Source organism: Melospiza melodia, chromosome W (assembly GCF_035770615.1).
Source record: "Melospiza melodia melodia isolate bMelMel2 chromosome W, bMelMel2.pri, whole genome shotgun sequence".
NCBI lineage: Eukaryota > Metazoa > Chordata > Aves > Passeriformes > Passerellidae > Melospiza > Melospiza melodia.
In genome coordinates this window covers 39053569-39068418 of record NC_086225.1, presented here as the reverse complement: position 1 = coordinate 39068418, position 14850 = coordinate 39053569, and positions in this window count along the sequence as shown.

The window sequence follows — 14850 nt, the reverse complement described above, 5'->3', positions numbered from 1 at the left end:
TTGCTTCATTGGGTATACCCCAAGAAGTAAAAACTGACAATGGTCCCGCATACATATCTCAAAAATTGGCCACATTTTTAAATGAATGGGGTGTTCGACACATTTTTGGTATTCCCCACTCTCCCACAAGCCAAGCAATCATTGAAAGAACACATCAAACCTTAAAACGCATATTAGATCAACAGAGAGGGGGAACGGAAATCACCCCACAGATGAGACTGAGTAAGGCTTTGTAGGGTTTTAATTTTCTAAATAGTTCAAGTACAGAACCAGATCCACCAATCTTTAGACACTTTTCAAATAGCACACAGGCAAAACTGAAAGAACATCCTCCTCTTCTAATTAGAAACCCTGACTCTGGACAGATGGAAGGCCCGTTTCAATTAATAACGTGGGGCAAAGGGTATGCTTCTATTTCCACAGGTGCTGGAAGAATTAAGTGGGTTCCTGCCAAAAACGTCAAACCGTATCGCACTTCAGAACCTGTTGTCGAGCCTAGAACTGAGGAAGCGAGTACGCAGACGTGGACCGAATGGAAGGATCCCGGGTCTCGCCTGACGCCTCTTGTGCCTGACGTTCTTTGTGCATCGGTGGAACCCATGAACTCTGATTTTGTGCCAATGTTATTTATGAGTATACGAATTGAATGCTGAATGTTTGTTTTGCAAAGCTAGTTTTTGGCTGAAAATTTAGGTTATTGTTTTTGTTTAGAAAGAATTCTGCCAAAACTTAGTTCTTGAAAGAGATGGGGCAGAATCAAATGGTATACTTGTTTTGCTTGATTTTAATTGTTTTTTGTCGTGCAGATTTGCCTGTGGATCAACCGAAAACAAATGTTTGGGTGACCTTAGCCAAGGCTGCCGGATCGGATACTATATGTCTGTCTAATTCGGAACCAGAAAAGCCTTTCTCAACCTGTTTGGTTGGTGTGCCAGTGAAAGAGTTTCCTTTGGTCAGAAAAGAATCCAATGGTAAACCAGGTGGAATTGACAATGGAAACAGTCCTTCCTTCAATTGGAACATTTGTTCCAACAAACTTCTCAGGGCAGCAAATGTTTCAAACAGTTGGGATGTGTTTCTGGAGACGGACCAATATCCACGGCAATTGCCAAAAGGGTATTGGATCATTTGCGGAGACAGAGGTTGGCAAGGCATTCCAGCCCACCTTGAAGGTGGCCCTTGTAGCATTGGTATGCTTACCATAATTGCCCCCACTGCCAAAGCAGTGATGAAAAAGAAACAAAGGAAAACAAGAGCTGTTCCTCATTATGATGAGAACTGTCAGAGTGATTTTATGCCTTGGAATGCCACCAGAAGGCTTTCAGCAGGTATATTTCTACCCCAATTGGCTTCAGCTGTGGCATTGAGACAATTAGATCGAGTTGGATGTTGGCTGAGCAAACAAGCTAATGCCACATCCTCCGCAATCAGTGATATGTTGACCGATGTTGATAGTATTAGACATGCTACTCTTCAAAACAGAGCAGCCATTGATTTTCTTTTACTGGCACAAGGACATGGTTGTGAGGAATTTGAAGGATTGTGTTGTATGAATTTGTCTGATCGTTCTGAATCCATTCACAAAAGCATTCAAAAATTAAAGGATCTGACAGCCCAAATTAAAGAAGATGGAGGTTCCTGGTTGGATGATTTGTTTCAAAATTGGAGTTTTGCACCTTGGCTAAGGCAACTTTGCAAGATAGGTCTTTACATATTAGGTGTTCTAATACTGATATTGATAGTGGCACCTTGTATACTCTGTTGTGTTCGGCGAATGATGAACAAAACAGTCCGAGAAGTTTTTGTCATTCAAGCAGGAGAACTAGGAAGTAGAAGCACAGAGAGTGTACGAAATCTCACGAAAGCAGTAGATGAGGGTATTGACATGAACGAAGGTTTTGAATTAAGGCCTTGGAATCGACCAGAGTTTTTTGAACGATGCCTTGTGACTGTTGCCAAACGTGATTCATAGCTCTCTTTCAGGGATTGGGTCTTCACAGCATTAAGTTGCTGTGCCGTAATATAGCAATGCTTCAGTTTAGTGAAAATAGGTCTTCAGCAGATAATAAGCAGAAATTTTGCAATAGAGCTATGAAACGCAAATAGCAAGCGACAAGAAAATGAAAGCTTCTGGGTCAAACAGAGAGGGGGAAATGTTGGAATCCATAAGGTTAGAGGATTTTTAAGAAATGGTTACAAAGAAGTATGTAGGCCTTAGACTGGAGTTTTGTTAGCATTGCAGAAAAGTTTCCCATGCAAGCAGAAAAAGTTTTCCATGCAAGCAGAAAAGTTTCCCAAGCAGTAGACGTGACAAATAACAATAGGCTTCTGTAGAATTGGCTTTAGGATGGCAACAAGGTTATTTAATGTATATCTTTAGAAGGTTAGCATGAATAGAACTCTGTTCTTCGTCTCTTATCAACTAGTCTTTGTTTTAGCTACGATTACCTATGTTTTATAAGATTGGATAGAATGCTTGTCAAGATGTGTTTTCTGTGTCTGATTGGCTGAATTCTAGTCTGAGATGATTTTATGTATTGCTGTATGAGCCCTGTTGAAGGAGACATTTTTTGGTGTGGATCAGTGAGCTGTCATGTCTCCATTTTGTATTTTGAGACTGATGTGCTGGAAATAAAAGCAAAAATCTCTTCACTGGTCTGGTTACCATGTTATCCATATTTGGATATTTTGCCGCGACCTAGTGGGTTCCTTTTTTAAGGCGTGGGCTCCTGACACCATTGGACTTATACCTGTCCCGTCCCCCGCATATTGGTGCCTCGTGTGAGGACGTAGAATAGAAGAAAAACAAAGAAAAATCGTGGAAGTACCAGCTGCGGAGACCCAAGTGTTAACAAGGAGCACACTGTATCATCTCTCCCGCCGAAGCCAAGAAAATTGTAAGTAACTTATCTCGGGAGAGCGCTTGGGTGACGTTGGGAGGCAAAATAGCGAAAAAGAAAATTATTAAAAGAACACAAAAATGGGAACGAATTTATCAAAAGTTGAATGGGATGTTTTTCATCAATTAGAGGCAATGTTACAAGAAAAAGGTCACTCTGAAATTTCAAAAACTGAGCTTAAAAACTTACTTATCTGGGTTAAAGCGAATACGCAAGATTTAAATCTGCAGTCTGCTTTTACTTTTCATTTTTGGGATCAGATAAACTGGAGAATCTATAAACTAGTCTTTCTCAAAAAAGATGAAAGCTTGGGAGAACTCATGCCGGTTTGTAGAGCGCTGTTGGAGCACTGTTTTAAACAAACTGATAATAATAAGATCAACTTGGGCTCAGAAAACAAAGCTTCTGGTTCTGTCTCATTAAATTCCAGTAAACTGGAGACTGTGTGAGTATCGGAGAATGTTACAAGTGTTGTTGCAGATGCTGAAAGTATTGCTTTGAACTCTGTTGAACAAAATCTTTCTTCTCTCTCTCTGGGAAAAAATGAGACTCTTTTGGACTTTTCTTCGCGTTGTTCTGTTAATGTAAAAATATGTGACTCTTGTAAGGGGGATGGAACAAAGTGTGTAAAAGATGGAAATGAAAAAGTGACTGTACTTCCTAAAATTGTTTGTGCAGGGACACTGAAACCTGAATTGGATTCTGTTGGGCCTGGGGTGGAGGCTGAGGTGGCTGCTTCCACTCGGGAAATTGTGGTTCCGGGGAACTCTTTTTCACTTAAGCAAAAACATGGTTGTTCTGGTGTTTGTCAATCTATAGATACAGAGAAAGAAAAATTGGCTTTAAGGGTGGAGTCCTTTGAAAGGAAGAGATGGAAGAAACTCGCGACTGTGTTGTTGCTGAAATTCAAAAAGCTGGACTTGAAATCTCTGCAACGAAAATTCAACAAGTTTCACCTTAGAAGTACCTGGGATGGAAGATGATGGAAGACGATGGAAGACGACAATAATACCACAGAAAATTCAGATCCAAACCAGAGTCAACAACCTACAAGAGTTACAACAACTTCTAGGAGAAATCAACTGGGTCAGACCGATGCTGGGAATCACCAATGATGAACTGAGTCCGCTCTTCCATTTGCTGAGAGGAAGTTGCGACATCACTTCGCCAAGAACTTTAACCCCTGAAGCTCGTGCTGCTCTCGACAAAGTCACAGAAGCTCTTCAAAAAAGACAAGCTCATCGCTGCGTTCCTGAAAATCCTTTCTTTCTTGCAATCTTAGGAGAGAAGATGCAGCTTTGTGGTCTCATTTTCCAGTGGGATGCCACAGAACAAGATCCTTTGTTAATAATGGAATGGGTTTTTCCTCCCTACAGGTTTTCAAAGACCATTTGCTCAGTTTTAGAAATGATTGCATACATTATAATTAGGGCTAGAACCAGATTGTTAACTTTGGCAGGTCAAGAATGTTCAGTTATCTATTTGCCATTGAAAAATGATTATTTCAATTGGGCAATGCAAAATTCTGATGATTTACAATATGCATTCTTAGGTTTTCCAGGTGTTTGTTCCATACACTATCCAGCTCACAAACTACTGCAAGCAAAATTGAGTTTCAGAGAAAAACCTAAATTAAGTGAAGAACCTTTACATGCTGTGACTCTCTTCACTGATGGCTCTGGTAAAAGCCACAAGTCCGTTGTGACTTGGTTTAATCAAAAGACTGATGTTTGGGAATCTGATATTCAAACAGTAGAGGGATCCCCTCAAATTGTTGAGCTTGCTGCAGTAGTTTGAGCTTTTCAGCTGTTTCCTCAGCCTTTTAATTTGGTCACAGATTCTGCTTATGTTGCTAATGTAGTCAGGAGAATAGAAGGTTCCATTTTAAAGGATGTTAGTAATGAAACTGTACATCGTTGGCTTTCATGTCTTTTTATAACTTTGCAATATAGAACTAATCCATATTTTGTTTCTCACATTAGGGCGCATTCTTCACTTCCTGGATTTTTAGTGGAAGGAAATGCAAGAGCGGACAAGCTGACAGTGGTCATTTCTAACACATTGCCAAATATTTTTGAACAAGCAAAATTGAGTCATGCCTTTTTCCACCAAAATGCACAAGCACTCATGCGAATGTTCCAAATCACTAAAAGTCAAGCTAAAGCTATCATTCATACTTGCCCTGACTGTCAATTGGTACAACCTCCTGTTTCTACAGGAGCAATCAACCCCCGAGGCTTACAAAGCCTACAGTTGTGGCAAACAGGTGTTACTAAATAGCCTTCTTTTGGTAAATTTAAAAATATTCATGTTTCCATAGACACGTTCTCTGGTGCAGTTTTTGCTTCCCTTCACACAGGTGAAACTGGCAGCCATGCCTGTCATCATTTCCTGCAAGCTTTTGCTTCATTGGGTATACCCCAAGAAGTAAAAACTGACAATGGTCCCGCATACATATCTCAAAAATTGGCCACATTTTTAAATGAATGGGGTGTTCGACACATTTTTGGTATTCCCCACTCTCCCACAAGCCAAGCAATCATTGAAAGAACACATCAAACCTTAAAACGCATATTAGATCAACAGAGAGGGGGAACGGAAATCACCCCACAGATGAGACTGAGTAAGGCTTTGTATGGTTTTAATTTTCTAAATAGTTCAAGTACAGAACCAGATCCACCAATCTTTAGACACTTTTCAAATAGCACACAGGCAAAACTGAAAGAACATCCTCCTCTTCTAATTAGAAACCCTGACTCTGGACAGATGGAAGGCCCGTTTCAATTAATAACGTGGGGCAAAGGGTATGCTTCTATTTCCACAGGTGCTGGAAGAATTAAGTGGGTTCCTGCCAAAAACGTCAAACCGTATCGCACTTCAGAACCTGTTGTCGAGCCTAGAACTGAGGAAGCGAGTACGCAGACGTGGACCGAATGGAAGGATCCCGGGTCTCGCCTGACGCCTCTTGTGCCTGACGTTCTTTGTGCATCGGTGGAACCCATGAACTCTGATTTTGTGCCAATGTTATTTATGAGTATACGAATTGAATGCTGAATGTTTGTTTTGCAAAGCTAGTTTTTGGCTGAAAATTTAGGTTATTGTTTTTGTTTAGAAAGAATTCTGCCAAAACTTAGTTCTTGAAAGAGATGGGGCAGAATCAAATGGTATACTTGTTTTGCTTGATTTTAATTGTTTTTTGTCGTGCAGATTTGCCTGTGGATCAACCGAAAACAAATGTTTGGGTGACCTTAGCCAAGGCTGCCGGATCGGATACTATATGTCTGTCTAATTCGGAACCAGAAAAGCCTTTCTCAACCTGTTTGGTTGGTGTGCCAGTGAAAGAGTTTCCTTTGGTCAGAAAAGAATCCAATGGTAAACCAGGTGGAATTGACAATGGAAACAGTCCTTCCTTCAATTGGAACATTTGTTCCAACAAACTTCTCAGGGCAGCAAATGTTTCAAACAGTTGGGATGTGTTTCTGGAGACGGACCAATATCCACGGCAATTGCCAAAAGGGTATTGGATCATTTGCGGAGACAGAGGTTGGCAAGGCATTCCAGCCCACCTTGAAGGTGGCCCTTGTAACATTGGTATGCTTACCATAATTGCCCCCACTGCCAAAGCAGTGATGAAAAAGAAACAAAGGAAAACAAGAGCTGTTCCTCATTATGATGAGAACTGTCAGAGTGATTTTATGCCTTGGAATGCCGCCAGAAGGCTTTCAGCAGGTATATTTCTACCCCAATTGGCTTCAGCTGTGGCATTGAGACAATTAGATCGAGTTGGATGTTGGCTGAGCAAACAAGCTAATGCCACATCCTCCGCAATCAGTGATATGTTGACCGATGTTGATAGTATTAGACATGCTACTCTTCAAAACAGAGCAGCCATTGATTTTCTTTTACTGGCACAAGGACATGGTTGTGAGGAATTGGAAGGATTGTGTTGTATGAATTTGTCTGATCATTCCGAATCCATTCACAAAAGCATTCAAAAATTAAAGGATCTGACAGCCCAAATTAAAGAAGATGGAGGTTCCTGGTTGGATGATTTGTTTCAAAATTGGAGTTTTGCACCTTGGCTAAGGCAACTTTGCAAGATAGGTCTTTACATATTAGGTGTTCTAATACTGATATTGATAGTGGCACCTTGTATACTCTGTTGTGTTCGGCGAATGATGAACAAAACAGTCCGAGAAGTTTTTGTCATTCAAGCAGGAGAACTAGGAAGTAGAAGCACAGAGAGTGTACGAAATCTCACGAAAGCAGTAGATGAGGGTATTGACATGAACGAAGGTTTTGAATTAAGGCCTTGGAATCGACCAGAGTTTTTTGAACGATGCCTTGTGACTGCTGCCAAACGTGATTCATAGCTCTCTTTCAGGGATTGGGTCTTCACAGCATTAAGTTGCTGTGCCGTAATATAGCAATGCTTCAGTTTAGTGAAAATAGGTCTTCAGCAGATAATAAGCAGAAATTTTGCAATAGAGCTATGAAACGCAAATAGCAAGCGACAAGAAAATGAAAGCTTCTGGGTCAAACAGAGAGGGGGAAATGTTGGAATCCATAAGGTTAGAGGATTTTTAAGAAATGGTTACAAAGAAGTATGTAGGCCTTAGACTGGAGTTTTGTTAGCATTGCAGAAAAGTTTCCCATGCAAGCAGAAAAAGTTTTCCATGCAAGCAGAAAAGTTTCCCAAGCAGTAGACGTGACAAATAACAATAGGCTTCTGTAGAATTGGCTTTAGGATGGCAACAAGGTTATTTAATGTATATCTTTAGAAGGTTAGCATGAATAGAACTCTGTTCTTTGTCTCTTATCAACTAGTCTTTGTTTTAGCTACGATTACCTATGTTTTATAAGATTGGATAGAATGCTTGTCAAGATGTGTTTTCTGTGTCTGATTGGCTGAATTCTAGTCTGAGATGATTTTATGTATTGCTGTATGAGCCCTGTTGAAGGAGACATTTTTTGGTGTGGATCAGTGAGCTGTCATGTCTCCATTTTGTATTTTGAGACTGATGTGCTGGAAATAAAAGCAAAAATCTCTTCACTGGTCTGGTTACCATGTTATCCATATTTGGATATTTTGCCGCGGCCTAGTGGGTTCCTTTTTTAAGGCGTGGGTTCCTGACACTATTGGACTTATACCTGTCCCGTCCCCCGCATATTGGTGCCTCGTGTGAGGACGTAGAATAGAAGAAAAACAAAGAAAAATCGTGGAAGTACCAGCTGCGGAGACCCAAGTGTTAACAAGGAGCACACTGTATCATCTCTCCCGCCGAAGCCAAGAAAATTGTAAGTAACTTATCTCGGGAGAGCGCTTGGGTGACGTTGGGAGGCAAAATAGAGAAAAAGAAAATTATTAAAAGAACACAAAAATGGGAACGAATTTATCAAAAGTTGAATGGGATGTTTTTCATCAATTAGAGACAATGTTACAAGAAAAAGGTCACTCTGAAATTTCAAAAACTGAGCTTAAAAACTTACTTATCTGGGTTAAAGCGAATACGCAAGATTTAAATCTGCAGTCTGCTTTTACTTTTCATTTTTGGGATCAGATAAACTGGAGAATCTATAAACTAGTCTCTCTCAAAAAAGATGAAAGCTTGGGAGAACTCATGCCGGTTTGTAGAGCGCTGTTGGAGCACTGTTTTAAACAAACTGATAATAATAAGATCAACTTGGACTCAGAAAACAAAGCTTCTTGTTCTGTCTCATTAAATTCCAGTAAACCGGAGACTGTGTGAGTATCGGAGAATGTTACAAGTGTTGTTGCAAATGCTGAAAGTATTGCTTTGAACTCTGTTGAACAAAATCTTTCTTCTCTCTCTCTGGGAAAAAATGAGACTCTTTTGGACTTTTCTTCGCGTTGTTCTGTTAATGTAAAAATATGTGACTCTTGTAAGGGGGATGGAACAAAGTGTGTAAAAGATGGAAATGAAAAAGTGACTGTACTTCCTAAAATTGTTTGTGCAGGGACACTGAAACCTGAATTGGATTCTGTTGGGCCTGGGGTGGAGGCTGAGGTGGCTGCTTCCACTCGGGAAATTGTGGTTCCGGGGAACTCTTTTTCAGTTAAGCAAAAACATGGTTGTTCTGGTGTTTGTCAATCTATAGATACAGAGAAAGAAAAATTGGCTTTAAGGGTGGAGTCCTTTGAAAGGAAGAGATGGAAGAAACTCGCGACTGTGTTGTTGCTGAAATTCAAAAAGCTGGACTTGAAATCTCTGCAACGAAAATTCAACAAGTTTCACCTTAGAAGTACCTGGGATGGAAGATGATGGAAGACGATGGAAGACGACAATAATACCACAGAAAATTCAGATCCAAACCAGAGTCAACAACCTACAAGAGTTACAACAACTTCTAGGAGAAATCAACTGGGTCAGACCGATGGTGGGAATCACCAATGATGAACTGAGTCCGCTCTTCCATTTGCTGAGAGGAAGTTGCGACATCACTTCGCCAAGAACTTTAACCCCTGAAGCTCGTGCTGCTCTCGACAAAGTCACAGAAGCTCTTCAAAAAAGACAAGCTCATCGCTGCGTTCCTGAAAATCCTTTCTTTCTTGCAATCTTAGGAGAGAAGATGCAGCTTTGTGGTCTCATTTTCCAGTGGGATGCCGCAGACCAAGATCCTTTGTTAATAATGGAATGGGTTTTTCCTCCCTACAGGTTTTCAAAGACCATTTGCTCAGTTTTAGAAATGATTGCATACATTATAATTAAGGCTAGAACCAGATTGTTAACTTTGGCAGGTCAAGAATGTTCAGTTATCTATTTGCCATTGAAAAATGATTATTGCAATTGGGCAATGCAAAATTCTGATGATTTACAATATGCATTCTTAGGTTTTCCAGGTGTTTGTTCCATACACTATCCAGCTCACAAACTACTGCAAGCAAAATTGAGTTTCAGAGAAAAACCTAAATTAAGTGAAGAACCTTTACATGCTGTGACTCTTCACTGATGGCTCTGGTAAAAGCCACAAGTCCGTTGTGACTTGGTTTAATCAAAAGACTGATGTTTGGGAATCTGATATTCAAACAGTAGAGGGATCCCCTCAAATTGTTGAGCTTGCTGCAGTAGTTTGAGCTTTTCAGCTGTTTCCTCAGCCTTTTAATTTGGTCACAGATTCTGCTTATGTTGCTAATGTAGTCAGGAGAATAGAAGGTTCCATTTTAAAGGATGTTAGTAATGAAACTTTACATCGTTGGCTTTCATGTCTTTTTATAACTTTGCAATATAGAACTAATCCATATTTTGTTTCTCACATTAGGGCGCATTCTTCACTTCCTGGATTTTTAGTGGAAGGAAATGCAAGAGCGGATAAGCTGACAGTGGTCATTTCTAACACATTGCCAAATATTTTTGAACAAGCAAAATTGAGTCATGCCTTTTTCCACCAAAATGCACAAGCACTCATGCGAATGTTCCAAATCACTAAAAGTCAAGCTAAAGCTATCATTCATACTTGCCCTGACTGTCAATTGGTACAACCTCCTGTTTCTACAGGAGCAATCAACCCCCGAGGCTTACAAAGCCTACAGTTGTGGCAAACAGGTGTTACTAAATAGCCTTCTTTTGGTAAATTTAAAAATATTCATGTTTCCATAGACACGTTCTCTGGTGCAGTTTTTGCTTCCCTTCACACAGGTGAAACTGGCAGCCATGCCTGTCATCATTTCCTGCAAGCTTTTGCTTCATTGGGTATACCCCAAGAAGTAAAAACTGACAATGGTCCCGCATACATATCTCAAAAATTGGCCACATTTTTAAATGAATGGGGTGTTCGACACATTTTTGGTATTCCCCACTCTCCCACAAGCCAAGCAATCATTGAAAGAACACATCAAACCTTAAAACGCATATTAGATCAACAGAGAGGGGGAACGGAAATCACCCCACAGATGAGACTGAGTAAGGCTTTGTAGGGTTTTAATTTTCTAAATAGTTCAAGTACAGAACCAGATCCACCAATCTTTAGACACTTTTCAAATAGCACACAGGCAAAACTGAAAGAACATCCTCCTCTTCTAATTAGAAACCCTGACTCTGGACAGATGGAAGGCCCGTTTCAATTAATAACGTGGGGCAAAGGGTATGCTTCTATTTCCACAGGTGCTGGAAGAATTAAGTGGGTTCCTGCCAAAAACGTCAAACCGTATCGCACTTCAGAACCTGTTGTCGAGCCTAGAACTGAGGAAGCGAGTACGCAGACGTGGACCGAATGGAAGGATCCCGGGTCTCGCCTGACGCCTCTTGTGCCTGACGTTCTTTGTGCATCGGTGGAACCCATGAACTCTGATTTTGTGCCAATGTTATTTATGAGTATACGAATTGAATGCTGAATGTTTGTTTTGCAAAGCTAGTTTTTGGCTGAAAATTTAGGTTATTGTTTTTGTTTAGAAAGAATTCTGCCAAAACTTAGTTCTTGAAAGAGATGGGGCAGAATCAAATGGTATACTTGTTTTGCTTGATTTTAATTGTTTTTTGTCGTGCAGATTTGCCTGTGGATCAACCGAAAACAAATGTTTGGGTGACCTTAGCCAAGGCTGCCGGATCGGATACTATATGTCTGTCTAATTCGGAACCAGAAAAGCCTTTCTCAACCTGTTTGGTTGGTGTGCCAGTGAAAGAGTTTCCTTTGGTCAGAAAAGAATCCAATGGTAAACCAGGTGGAATTGACAATGGAAACAGTCCTTCCTTCAATTGGAACATTTGTTCCAACAAACTTCTCAGGGCAGCAAATGTTTCAAACAGTTGGGATGTGTTTCTGGAGACGGACCAATATCCACGGCAATTGCCAAAAGGGTATTGGATCATTTGCGGAGACAGAGGTTGGCAAGGCATTCCAGCCCACCTTGAAGGTGGCCCTTGTAGCATTGGTATGCTTACCATAATTGCCCCCACTGCCAAAGCAGTGATGAAAAAGAAACAAAGGAAAACAAGAGCTGTTCCTCATTATGATGAGAACTGTCAGAGTGATTTTATGCCTTGGAATGCCACCAGAAGGCTTTCAGCAGGTATATTTCTACCCCAATTGGCTTCAGCTGTGGCATTGAGACAATTAGATCGAGTTGGATGTTGGCTGAGCAAACAAGCTAATGCCACATCCTCCGCAATCAGTGATATGTTGACCGATGTTGATAGTATTAGACATGCTACTCTTCAAAACAGAGCAGCCATTGATTTTCTTTTACTGGCACAAGGACATGGTTGTGAGGAATTTGAAGGATTGTGTTGTATGAATTTGTCTGATCGTTCTGAATCCATTCACAAAAGCATTCAAAAATTAAAGGATCTGACAGCCCAAATTAAAGAAGATGGAGGTTCCTGGTTGGATGATTTGTTTCAAAATTGGAGTTTTGCACCTTGGCTAAGGCAACTTTGCAAGATAGGTCTTTACATATTAGGTGTTCTAATACTGATATTGATAGTGGCACCTTGTATACTCTGTTGTGTTCGGCGAATGATGAACAAAACAGTCCGAGAAGTTTTTGTCATTCAAGCAGGAGAACTAGGAAGTAGAAGCACAGAGAGTGTACGAAATCTCACGAAAGCAGTAGATGAGGGTATTGACATGAACGAAGGTTTTGAATTAAGGCCTTGGAATCGACCAGAGTTTTTTGAACGATGCCTTGTGACTGTTGCCAAACGTGATTCATAGCTCTCTTTCAGGGATTGGGTCTTCACAGCATTAAGTTGCTGTGCCGTAATATAGCAATGCTTCAGTTTAGTGAAAATAGGTCTTCAGCAGATAATAAGCAGAAATTTTGCAATAGAGCTATGAAACGCAAATAGCAAGCGACAAGAAAATGAAAGCTTCTGGGTCAAACAGAGAGGGGGAAATGTTGGAATCCATAAGGTTAGAGGATTTTTAAGAAATGGTTACAAAGAAGTATGTAGGCCTTAGACTGGAGTTTTGTTAGCATTGCAGAAAAGTTTCCCATGCAAGCAGAAAAAGTTTTCCATGCAAGCAGAAAAGTTTCCCAAGCAGTAGACGTGACAAATAACAATAGGCTTCTGTAGAATTGGCTTTAGGATGGCAACAAGGTTATTTAATGTATATCTTTAGAAGGTTAGCATGAATAGAACTCTGTTCTTTGTCTCTTATCAACTAGTCTTTGTTTTAGCTACGATTACCTATGTTTTATAAGATTGGATAGAATGCTTGTCAAGATGTGTTTTCTGTGTCTGATTGGCTGAATTCTAGTCTGAGATGATTTTATGTATTGCTGTATGAGCCCTGTTGAAGGAGACATTTTTTGGTGTGGATCAGTGAGCTGTCATGTCTCCATTTTGTATTTTGAGACTGATGTGCTGGAAATAAAAGCAAAAATCTCTTCACTGGTCTGGTTACCATGTTATCCATATTTGGATATTTTGCCGCGACCTAGTGGGTTCCTTTTTTAAGGCGTGGGCTCCTGACACCATTGGACTTATACCTGTCCCGTCCCCCGCATATTGGTGCCTCGTGTGAGGACGTAGAATAGAAGAAAAACAAAGAAAAATCGTGGAAGTACCAGCTGCGGAGACCCAAGTGTTAACAAGGAGCACACTGTATCATCTCTCCCGCCGAAGCCAAGAAAATTGTAAGTAACTTATCTCGGGAGAGCGCTTGGGTGACGTTGGGAGGCAAAATAGCGAAAAAGAAAATTATTAAAAGAACACAAAAATGGGAACGAATTTATCAAAAGTTGAATGGGATGTTTTTCATCAATTAGAGGCAATGTTACAAGAAAAAGGTCACTCTGAAATTTCAAAAACTGAGCTTAAAAACTTACTTATCTGGGTTAAAGCGAATACGCAAGATTTAAATCTGCAGTCTGCTTTTACTTTTCATTTTTGGGATCAGATAAACTGGAGAATCTATAAACTAGTCTTTCTCAAAAAAGATGAAAGCTTGGGAGAACTCATGCCGGTTTGTAGAGCGCTGTTGGAGCACTGTTTTAAACAAACTGATAATAATAAGATCAACTTGGACTCAGAAAACAAAGCTTCTGGTTCTGTCTCATTAAATTCCAGTAAACTGGAGACTGTGTGAGTATCGGAGAATGTTACAAGTGTTGTTGCAGATGCTGAAAGTATTGCTTTGAACTCTGTTGAACAAAATCTTTCTTCTCTCTCTCTGGGAAAAAATGAGACTCTTTTGGACTTTTCTTCGCGTTGTTCTGTTAATGTAAAAATATGTGACTCTTGTAAGGGGGATGGAACAAAGTGTGTAAAAGATGGAAATGAAAAAGTGACTGTACTTCCTAAAATTGTTTGTGCAGGGACACTGAAACCTGAATTGGATTCTGTTGGGCCTGGGGTGGAGGCTGAGGTGGCTGCTTCCACTCGGGAAATTGTGGTTCCGGGGAACTCTTTTTCACTTAAGCAAAAACATGGTTGTTCTGGTGTTTGTCAATCTATAGATACAGAGAAAGAAAAATTGGCTTTAAGGGTGGAGTCCTTTGAAAGGAAGAGATGGAAGAAACTCGCGACTGTGTTGTTGCTGAAATTCAAAAAGCTGGACTTGAAATCTCTGCAACGAAAATTCAACAAGTTTCACCTTAGAAGTACCTGGGATGGAAGATGATGGAAGACGATGGAAGACGACAATAATACCACAGAAAATTCAGATCCAAACCAGAGTCAACAACCTACAAGAGTTACAACAACTTCTAGGAGAAATCAACTGGGTCAGACCGATGCTGGGAATCACCAATGATGAACTGAGTCCGCTCTTCCATTTGCTGAGAGGAAGTTGCGACATCACTTCGCCAAGAACTTTAACCCCTGAAGCTCGTGCTGCTCTCGACAAAGTCACAGAAGCTCTTCAAAAAAGACAAGCTCATCGCTGCGTTCCTGAAAATCCTTTCTTTCTTGCAATCTTAGGAGAGAAGATGCAGCTTTGTGGTCTCATTTTCCAGTGGGATGCCACAGAACAAGATCCTTTGTTAATA